General features: G+C 41.1%; 1 pseudogene; it reads left to right on the top strand.

Moving 5' to 3' along the window:
- Positions 1-315: 315 nt before the first annotated feature.
- LOC143019514 (glutathione peroxidase-like) lies at positions 316-7,616 on the top strand (annotated as a pseudogene).
- The last annotated feature ends 349 nt before the right edge of the window (positions 7,617-7,965 follow it).

The following is a 7,965-nucleotide window of genomic DNA, read 5'->3' as shown; positions in this document are numbered from 1 at the left end:
CGGAACTGTCGACAACTAGCTATTCTATAATTACTCAAATAAGGTTGCACCAATATCTGAACCTTATACTGTGTATATATATAGAGAAGGGGAAGGAGAAAGATTAATTTTTCATCATCTCTTCCTACTCCTTCGCCTTGCTCTAACTTGCGATTTTTTTTTCCTATCTTTTTTGCCGCGACCCATTTTATTTTTCATGCGACCCACAATTTGAAAAAAAACGCTGATGTAGAGGGTAGTGTCCATTCCCGACGTAAAACCATAACGGAAAATACCCCCCGACCCTCCACACTTGTCATAGTTGCATCTCATGCCACCTAATTTACATTGATGACGTAAGACACCTCAAAGAATTAACTATTTGGGATCCAACCTTCACGTGTTTGAGTATATATATAAACGGTGGATGAAAGCAAGGAGATTAGTTATCTGGCGGCTTGCGTAAGTACTTGTGTATGTTTGTGGGGACGTGACGGATGGTTGTGGCGATGACTTAAAAGAAATTGCTTTGAAACTGATAATTATAAGTATAGGTTATCTTTACAAAGATGTATATGGTCAATTATCCTTGTGTATACTAGAAAACTATATTGAAATTTATACCTATTTTACAGCGTGCCATACCCCAGTTATGAGCTTTGTTGGGGGTGGGGGAAAAAAAACAAGCATACAAGATACTTTTTTTTTTATCTATCCAACGCCATCCTTCCCAAAGTCTACAGGACAGGTCAGTTTATTTTAGACAAAGCTAAAGATGTAACGTCACGTCTGTAGAGTTGATCTGAATAGTTTGCGCGCTTCCTTTACGTCCTGTTATTTTCCTATTATGAACAAGCTTGAGGGATGGCGGCTGTACTTTCAGAAAACAAACGTATATAATTTCATATTGAACTGCCTATGATCCGTTTGTTTATTTCATCAATTTTATTCAGTAAAATCGAGTTTGTGCGATAAGATATACTATAGTCTGTGCGTTCCATATTCAGTTTAGTGAGGCATACGTTGATTTACTACTAGCCACTCTGCCAAATCAACCTTAATGCACGCCTCTCTCTTATTTCCAATTTATTTGCTCTTGATTTATTTATATACTGTATATAGTAAAGGAAGCTGTATCGTTTTAGGATTATAACGATTCGAATAAATTTTATGACACGTAGTATGTGGGATGGGGGGTAATCATTGTTATAATCCTAAGAAAATGATGCTCGTTGTAATATACATTTTCCTTTATTATAGACAGAATATAGAAAAATTATTTCATATACAACAGATTGAAAATAAGAGGCATGTACTAAGGTTGATTTGGCACGACGTACGTCATACTTAGAACAGACTTTTGGAGTGCACAGACTTACAGGGAAGGGTCATACAAGCAAACCTGCAAATAATTTCAGTTTCCAAGCGAAGCGCTGGCATACTAGAATTATGCCCCTAGATTTGTTCTAATCGCAAGCTTCCCCGAACTTCAGAACCTCTACTTTAACTTAATTTAATCTCTAGCATATTGTAAAAAATTATAACGGCGCGTAGAATGCACGGGTATCCACATAAAATGTCACTGGGAAAAAGCATGCCATTACGCGGAATACATTAGTAAGGGTTATCAAGTCCAGGAGGGGACCTGCTGAGAAAGAATTCTGTTTTTTGTTCATGTGTATGATCCCTAGAATTATTAAGAGTTGGGTCCTTTCTCCACCCAGGATGTGGAGGCTGTTGGTGTCCGTTGCGACCCTCGGCGTCGTCGCCACTGCGAAGAATCGAGTTCAGTGCGATAACGTCACGTCGGACATTTACCAGTTCAATACTGTCGACATTCATGGGGTAGAAGTTCCCCTTGAGAAATACAGGGGCAAAGTAAGTATGGGATTTTTTAATAGTTAACACCTACTGCCAGTATTTCAAGTCTTTATACTAAGGATTCCCCCCCTTACAAGGGAGGTAGCCAGTCAAAGACCACATATCCACTACTACCCATTCCACCACACTTGTTTTACTCTCATCGTAGCTTCTCTTGGATGAAGGGTCATCCCTGTCTCCTGCCCACTACCCGGGTCAGAAGCAATGCAGTAAGACAGAGCACATCCACAGCAGGGCCAGCTGCTTCGTTAACACGGCGACCCCCTTCCTCCTCGTTCCTTCATGAGAAATTCCTTCGGGTTGCGTCAAAATGTCATCCATACACAACCATTCTCCATCCACCCTTATCCCCTGCCTTCTCCCTTCCTTGCTCAACAGACATTCCCCTCTTGCTCAAAGCCCCTTTCATCCCATCCATCCATCTCATCCTTGGTCGTCCCCTCAAGTTCACTCCATCCACCTCTGCCTTCCACACCTCTTTTACTAATCTTTCTTCACTCATTCTTTCCATGTGTCCAAACCATCCCAATAAAGATATAATCTTTCATCAGACCTATCTTGCATCTCCTTTTCCACCCTTGCTCTCCTCCTCTCCTCGTTTCTCACTCTATCCAGCATTGTAACCCCTACCATACTTTTTCTGACTCTTAAATTCCAAGTCTCCGACTCATAGAGCGTCGTTGACTTAATCATCCCTTCATATAATCTTCTATTTGCATCCATTCCCAGATGCCTATTTTTCATTACACTTTTCAATCCCCCAAAACATTTACTGTGGCATTCTTAGAAAAGAAATTCTTATATAAATCTTATATAAATCCTTGTAAGGGAAATATTTATATAAGGAAATATTTTTTTAAGAATACCACAGTAAGATTCTTATGGTGGTATTCCTGAAAAAAATTATATAAATCTTTCCTTTCCAAGGATTTATATAGGAAGATTTTTTTTTTTTTTTTTTTTAAGAATACCACCGTTACTTTCTTCTCTCAATCTACAGATTACCACCACCTCTTCTCCGTTTCCTGCCACATGCGACCCGAAACACTTAAAACTGTCCATTTCGACTGTAAAGATGATAATGGAGTGGTGTTTTGAATTTTTGGTTTACACTTAAAATGTAGGAGAGGTGATTATCAATAGTAAAATTATTGCCAGTAATGTTAGTCTCTAAATCATATAAACATGAAGGTTCCCTTATCACATACACATACGCACACGCATATTTTTCTCATTTCCCTCTCTCCTATTGATTTTTTCTCCTTTCTCCTGTATTCCACTGTCTTGTTTTTTCTCTCATCTCCCTCTTCATCTCTTTTTCATTTTCAAGAATGACATGAAAAAACAAAAATAATGTCGGTTCGAATGTGTCGTTTATCATTTCGAGAAATTGTCTGTTTTTTCTTTTTTTCTTCTAAACCGGGGTAATTTTTTTTTATTCCAAAAATAATTCATATTTGGCAATCCCCAAATCTTATTGAATTTACCTTTTTATGATATTTAATTTCTATTTTCTTTTAAGAAATGTAATTCAATGGAATGGCTATGTTCTCATCAGCGGCGGCGCCAGGAATTTTTAGTTGGGGAGGCTAAGGGGGGGGCTGAGCAAATTTTGGGGGGCTGAGCAAATTTTTTGGGGGGCTAATAGTAATATGATAATACACATATATTATCCTCATTTCAGAAGGGGAGGGGGTTAATGGTTGGGCTAGCACTGATGGCTGACAAATCTTTAGCCCTGGCAATTAAAGATTCCACTTAATAAAATTATTTCAATAAGCGTTTTAAATTTTCAATTTGCTCATTTCAGTTGGGGGGGCTAATGGGGGGGGCTGGCCACTTTTTTGGGGGTGCTAAAGCCCCCCCCCCCCGGGGGCCGTCACTGGTTCTCATGGACACCTGATGTTTTCACACGCATCTGTTCGTTCTCACCTTCCTTGATTACGATGGTGATAACTTAGTATTGGTAACTTGGTATTCTGAAGTGCGTTCGAATACGAGTCTATCAATTGTTTGGCGTATACAGAAATATTCATCAGATGAATAAAATCGCTTGGTGATAACCAGAATACACGTAAGGTTCAAATTTAAACGCTAAAAGGTTACCACCGCTAATATTTCCAACATCCTTTGCCAGTAAAAAATAAAACAAAACAAAACAAGATGAAATAGAATAAAATAAAACAAAAATAAAAGACTAAATGAAATAGAATAGAATAGGATAAAATTTGTTCAGTGTAGCCAAGGACTCGAGTACATACAAAAGTCGTTGGAACTTGCTTGAAAGTAAAGTCAAACAGCAGTAGACGTTTTTCGAAGAGCGCTGCTTTTCCCAGATCTGGGCTGTGTTTACCACATAATATGTATGCGTGTATGCAGTGTATATATTACCAAGACTGATGATCTAATTTTTATTTATTTATTTAGGTCCTCCTGATAGTTAACGTTGCGACTTACTGAGGTCTAAACTCGATGAACTATCGGGGTTTGAATGCACTTGTCGAGGATTACGCGGGAACAGACCTCGTTGTCCTCGGCTTCCCTTGCAACCAGTTCGGGCTGGTGAGTACATAACCTGTTATCATGTATGTATGTATGTATGTATGTATGTATGTATGACATAATTTCAACCTCTATGGAAGGAAGGAATTATTTTCATTCTGAGCATCGTCTGGCAATATCATTCACCTCATGCACCTCTGTACCTTAATCAGTGTATTGATGATAAAGTTGATCTTTTTTTTTACTTTCTTGTTTGCTTGTTTGCTTCCTTACTTTTTTCCTTCCTTCCTTCCTTCTTTCATTCCTTTCTTCCTCCCTTCCTTCCCTCCTCCCTTCCTTCCCTCCTTCCTTCCTCACTTCCTGTCTTCCTCCCTCCCTCCCCTCTTTCCTTCCTTCCTTTTATCCATCTTTCATTTATTCATTCATTCATTCATTCTATCCTTCCCTCCTTCCTTCCTTCCTTCCTCCTTTCCCTCCTTCCTTCCTTCCTCCTTTCCCTCCTTCCTTCCTTCCATCCCTCCTCCCCTCTACCCTACCCTCCTTCCTTCCTTCCTTCCTCCTTTCCCTTCCTCCCTTCCCTCCTCCCTTCTATCCTCCCCACCTTCCTTCCTTCCCATCTTCCTTCCTTCCTTCCTTCCTTTAGCAAGAGCCGGGGGCTTCAGCCGACGAGATCTACAACGCGCTGAAGTACGTCCGCCCGGGCGGCGGCTTCGTCCCCAACTTCCCGTTGATGCAGAAGACCAACGTCAACGGCAAAGATCAAGACAAGATCTTTAAGTTCCTCACGGTAAGTTCCCCCGTCTGTCTGAGTTGGAACGGACCTCGTGCACATGGCTTTAGGCCCCGTTCACACTAGGCAACTAGTGACCGTCACTAGTTGCTTAGTGTGAAAGTCTCGGGCAACTGCAAACAACCAGTGACTGTCACCGAGTTGTGGAATCCTTTCTCATCATCTCATTAGTCGAAAGAATGGCATCAATGGAGGAGGTGCTTCTGTTGGCTTTGCTGGTCAAGAAAAAGAGACGGTCGGTGACGGCAACTGCCAGTGACAGTCACTTGTTACCGGAGCGGGCAACAGCCATAGCCTGTTGCGCAACCGGGCAACCGCAGTGACGTAGTGTGAAAGGCTCAATTTAAAATAATGGTAGGCAACTAGTGACGGTCACTAGTTGCCTAATGTAAAAGGGGGTTAAGAGAGGCGGGACAAGCCTTTGCTAGGTTGTACCATTTTTATTTTCTTCATCAGTTATTATAATATATATATATATATATATATATATATATATATATATATATATATATGTATATATATATATATATATATATAATTTTTTTTTTTTTTTTTTTTTTTTTTTTTTTTTTTTTTTAGTGTTAAGGGAAATGTTTCCTGGGTATTTGATCTTGTTAAGGGGAGACGTGAAGTGGCTGGTAAGGTCACCAGATTTAATCCCTTGAGACAGTTGTTTAACTGAATTGATGATTTCCTTGTTTCCTTATTTGTTTTTCTTATATTCCTTTCACGGGTGATTTTGATCATATTTGTGCAGTTAAACAATCTGTCTTTATTTATGATTTGCTGTCCATCAGTCTCCTGGGGATTATTTCGAAATTTCAAGAAGGAAATAGGCAAGAACTGATTTACCAACAAAGTGCTTAACAAATGAAAGGAATTTTTTATGACAATTGCATGCAGGATTCGAACCCACTGCACTCAGCCATTCGTAGATCACCTTCGCAGGCTGAGTGCAGTGGGTTCGAATCCTGCATGCAACTGTCATAAAAAATTATCGGATTGATGTCGCTGCTATTAGCGAATTTCTCTCAAATGAAATAAACTTAACAATATAGTGAGCGCTGAAACTATTGGTTAAGATTAGATAACTTTATGGATGGGGATGATAGGAGGAAAGGGACATGGAACTGCCTGGTGTAGGCCTTATGGTCTTGTACAGTCTCTTCCATTCTTATGTTCTCAGTTCTTCGAAGTCCACGATACGAAATCCCTCCAAATTGAGGATCCTTTGTCAGGACCTTTGACTATTTCAGGGTCAAGATTAAAACCATCCCTTCCTCTCACAGACTAACTGCGGATACAATTCCGACACCATCCAAGACACCGGCATCGAGTACAAGGGAGTCAACGTCCACGACATCCGATGGAACTACGAGAAGTTCCTGGTGGGGAGGGACGGGAAACCCTACTCTCGCTACGCTTCTGCCGTGTTCCCTAGGAATCTTAAGGATGACATCAACTTCCTCTTAAAGCAATAGGTAGGTTCTGTCACTTAGGAAGGGGTACCTCACCGTCTCCCCTTCCGAAGCAACCCTTAGTTTCTTGAAGACAGTCTCTCCCTTTGGCGCTGCCTAGGATCAATGGGTACCCTCCCTTCCTGATCTCCTTTGGGCACCCTTCTTCATAACAGTGCCATCACGTGGACATCACCTACTGATTCTATGTGTGGACTGTTCTGGACAACTGTAGGATTGAGGTCCGGGGGAATGACAGCCCCACAAACCTCGAAAAAAGAGTATATTCTGGGTAGCGAAGTGCTTGGGGATATTTCGACTAGCCCCTTCGTGGCACCAAGGGCTTCAGAGATTGATACTTGGCAGATGGTTTTTGTGTATTTAGCAAATTTGCTCTAAAATTATAACACTGAGCCAAGAAAGACACAACCGTTGTGGATTTATCTGATTATGGGAGACTTCAGCTAGGAAACTTTTAGTGTTTTTAACAATATTCTTAGCTGTGGTATTGCCTCAAACGTTGATTAGTCCTTGTTAAATGCCCTATTAAATAAATATCTGATGTTTGCATGACACTACAAGAAAAAATAAGACCTTCTTAGTCAAACTAATTCACAGAAACTTTCGGGAACGTGTCAAGCTTGATAGGGTTCATGGAATCTGTAAATCGGGTGTCATAGTAGCCTACTCGTTTCCTCTTTCCAGAAACCACGTTTCTTTCTTCCTGATACAAAAGAAACTCTTGCGGACCCATCGTTCCCGCCACTCGAAGCTCCTGCAGACGTCGCGCCTTGTGAAGCCGACATCTCAAACCTCAACGGAGGATGTCAGCGGAAGAGGACGCGGGAAGGATCTCACGCCTCCATCTTGTGCATTCCTGGATGGCTCTCAGGGCCCTTCTTCGCCTCCTGCAGCGACGTATCCTGCAGGACTTCGAGTTTTGGGGTGTATATGATGGGAACGGGGGTTGTTTTGTGTGAATATGATAAATGGAAGTTCATGTTCAAGTGGTCTTGATAATTTTTTAACCATGTGGAATAGTGAAGATTATTGGGACTGTTTAGATCTCGGTATATTTACGTGTACGCATGATCATGTATACACACACGCACACACACACACACACACACACACACACACACACACACACACACACACACACACACACACACACTTCAACGAACGGACGGCTTAGAAGACGTTCTGAAGAAAATTGAAGTTTCGTGGATCCCAACGCAAAGAGAAGTGCCTATTGGATTTACAGGGTGGGGGGGGATTGCTCGTGGGGTAGTGGGAAAGTAGGGAAAGAGGAGAAGGGGAGGGATTGCTGAGGGAAATGGAAGGAAATGAGGAAGG

This window comes from Oratosquilla oratoria, chromosome 37 (assembly GCF_046742065.1).
Source record: "Oratosquilla oratoria isolate Oo_2021 chromosome 37, ASM4674206v1, whole genome shotgun sequence".
In the NCBI taxonomy this organism is placed as follows: domain Eukaryota; kingdom Metazoa; phylum Arthropoda; class Malacostraca; order Stomatopoda; family Squillidae; genus Oratosquilla; species Oratosquilla oratoria.
The sequence above is the reverse complement of the archived record's forward strand: the minus strand, read 5'-3'. Positions and strand labels throughout refer to the sequence as shown.